At 43.1% G+C, this 3,513-nt stretch overlaps 1 pseudogene; it reads right to left on the bottom strand.

Moving 5' to 3' along the window:
- Positions 1 to 367: 367 nt before the first annotated feature.
- On the bottom strand, positions 368 to 716 carry LOC106698125 (annotated as a pseudogene).
- Between the last annotated feature and the right edge of the window lie 2,797 nt (positions 717 to 3,513).

Genomic DNA, 3,513 nt, shown 5'->3' with positions numbered 1-3,513 from the left:
TTGGATCAGCTCAGAAGAGAAACATAAAGAACCATGTGAGTAACAGAAATGTATCCAGAAGAGAAACACGTATCTGGGAGGCCAACTACAGTTTGCTGTGATAGGTAACTGACATGCATCATGTAAATCAATGCTTTAAAAAAACACACAAAATGCCCTGGGTAGTTCCTAATAATATGTAAATCTAATAACTGCAAAAATCTCTTCTCCATCTCAGCGATGGGAGGTTCAGAGCCTGATGAACCACGGGAGGGGCACGGGGAGGAGAAACCAAGCTGTTACCATTTTGAAATCAAGTTTCATCTGAAGGGGGTGCAAGCATGAGCTGTCACTTCTTGGAAGAAGAGGGAAAACCTTTCACGCTGACTTAGGGGTAGGACCTGGTGTTCCGCTCCATCTCGGCCAAGCACTCCCGAACCAGCCCTGTCGTGTGGGTGATGCCTCGTTTCAGTCTCTCCATCACGCTCTTGCTGCCCACATATGTGAGTCAGATCTCCTTCCCTAATTCTTCGATGATGACCAGCAGCTCAGCATACTTGCTCTGGGGCACCTGGCTATTCTGTGTTCCCTGCGTGTTAGAGATTGTGGTCCTAGTCACTCAGCAGTTGGCGGTACTGGGAAGACGTTGCCATGCTGGTGGAAGGTGGGTGAACGCTCCCAGAGGCCTTGATGGAGGTGGCGGGCATGTGCATGGTCAAGTTCAGTTTGTAAGACATCCCCCCTGCCCCCCGCCTCCCACTGCGGGGCGCAGGCCCCATGAGATGGCATCGGCAGCAGTGGCGGTAAGGCCAGGCGGTGGCGAGGTAGGCCTGGGGTCTGTGTACCTGTCTGTGTGCCTGCCCAGCTCCCGCACACTTTTTGTTGTTGACAGCTCAGGCGCACTGGCAAATATGGCTGTCCCCTCACCCTGACACTGCCGCAATATCATGATCTTTCAGTTTCTTGATGTTCTGCTTGTGCTGCTCAATTTCTTTCTGCAGACGCTCAAATCTCCTCTTTATGATGAGTGATCTCTTCTTCATGTTGTTTCTTCAAGGCTTCCAGCTGTTCTTTAATCCGCTCTGGGAAGTATCCTTCCTCTTCAGCCTTCTCTTTTTTTGTGACAGTCCCAATGGCTTCCCTGATTTCACCTGCCTTGGAGCTGAAATTATCTGACCATTGCAGCCAAAGCCTCTGGCTTGCATGGCCTTCAACCCCCACACTTCGAGCCTCAGATGTGCCACTGTCGCAGAGACTGCCCTGGTTGTCAGTGCCGCGCAGTTCCGGACCACCCCACTTAGTTTTAAATGCAAACCTGCCTTGGACAGGCCTTGAAGATCTTTTTTCCATGGCGATCATGGGGAAGCAGGCCAGCCGGGGCTCTCTCTGCCCCCGATCGCCATGGCGATCACGGGATAGCAGGCCAGCCAGCAACCCAGCCCCACCGGCTGGCCTGCGCCTTGGCTCGATCTGCCCCCAATCGCCATGGCGATCATGGGGAAGCAGGACAGCCGGCACCCCCTGCCAGGGGTACGGTGGTGCCGGCTGGCCTGCACCAGGGCTCTCTCTGCCTCCGATCCACAATGCAATCACCGATTACTGGCTGCCTTTGCCCGACCCCACCTCTTGCCTGCAGCCTGGGTTTCCGATCCCTTTTGCCTCCCAGCATTGCCGCTACATATGCAAATTAACCGCCATCTTTGTTGGCGGTTAACCGCCATCTTGGCTGGCAGTTAATTTGCATATTGCCCTGATTAGCCAATGGGAAGGGTAGCGGAGGTACGGCTAATTACCATGTTTCTCTATTATTAGATAGGATTCTTCAGACACATAATAAGGCATTGGAATGAACAGTCATGTGGATCTAAATCACTCTTTACTTATTTCTAACAGAAAAGACAGTTTGTCACTGAAAATTATATAAAATTCCTATATTAATTCAGACTTCACAAAGTATCTGATAGATATTGAGTTAGTATACTTTACACACACACATACACACACACAGACATATATGATGTCTAAGACAATGGTAGATTTCTTACAAGATACAAATTTAAATGAAAAATTATCTTTATTGTAAAACTACTTTCAAACATTGTAAGAAAAAAATGACTAAATGCAACAAATAAGAAGTATAGCTGATAAATTGATGGCATTTTACTCTCTAGGGAGTAAAAGTTGCCATAATCATTTCAATGTGTTATTTTAGTCCCCTTATCCAGACTCCAAATTCCTCACCCAAAGTAGTATCTTTAAAAATGTTTGATATTTGTCCTTGCAGTATAGAACATTTTTAAGCATAACAAAGTATTTTGTAGAAAGTTACAATATGAAAAATAAATATAAAGTCATTTCCAACACAAAATTCATTGTAGATGTGACCAAAACTTAAATTCTAGGCAACACTTAATCAAGAGAAGTTACCTTTTTATTGGCTTACATGAATGCAAATCCATCATCACTTTATAAAATTCTAAACTCATAATTGATAATGTGCCAGGTCTTCATGTATGAAAATTGTATATTGTTCTTAGTTTTAAATGAAACATGATCCAAACAACTTGAAATATAATTAGAGGTTTCTGAAACAAATTTAATACTTTCTTCGGGGGAATTTTTTATATTACAGATTCTCTATATTTCTCATAATATTCAAGAAAGAAATACATATTTTATTTTTATGTTGCTTCTGCTGCAGCTGGAGCCACTATTGCATACATTAGCCTGAATAGAAGAATGATCTCAATTCATAATTAAAAGGTAGGTCCTATGCTGTTGGAAAAGAAAAAAAAAATGAAAAGAGAGATGTGATACCTCACTGGAAGAACTCTCATATTCTTTGAAAAAACAGACACAGAGCCCTAGCCAGTTTGGCTCAATGGATAGAGCATTGGGCCTTTGGACTGAAGGGTCCTGAGTTCGATTCCGGTTAAGACAACGTGCCAGGTTGAGGGCTCAATCATTATTAGGGTGCATGCAGGAAGCAACCAATCAATGATTCTCTCTCATCCTTGTTGTTTCTATCTCTCCCTCTCCCTTCCTCTCTGAAATCAATAAAAAATATATATATTTTTAAAAAGAAACAGACACAAAAAGTATAGTGAGCATGCTAATGATCATGCATACACAATATTTTTGGGACAAAGTCATGGGGGTGATTACACCTTGTGGGTTGATTGGATAGAAGGTGATTTGGAAATGCATCTAATTCATCCTGAAGAGCTCAGGATGGCTCTTGAGTATGTGAGGTCCAGGCTTAATATTAAAGGATAAGTAAGTGTTAGCTATTTGACTAGCTATTCGGGAAGGAGGAATAGCAGGACTTAATAGAGATCGGTAACAAGCCAGAGTGTATGGTGAGAAATAAGCAGCTCTCTGCATTAGCAGTCAAAATCTAAGGTAAAACATGTGGGGAGATAAGAGAAGGCTGAAGGAGTAAGCAAGGGTTTTATAGTAAAGAATCTTATTCACCATTATAAAAATTTGTGTTTCAGAAATAAATTTAAAACACAAACATTTTAAATTTAAAAC

Source organism: Myotis lucifugus, unplaced genomic scaffold, assembly GCF_000147115.1.
Source record: "Myotis lucifugus unplaced genomic scaffold, Myoluc2.0 scaffold_139, whole genome shotgun sequence".
Classification (NCBI taxonomy): Eukaryota; Metazoa; Chordata; class Mammalia; order Chiroptera; family Vespertilionidae; genus Myotis; species Myotis lucifugus.
This window is presented reverse-complemented; position numbering and strand designations above follow the sequence as displayed.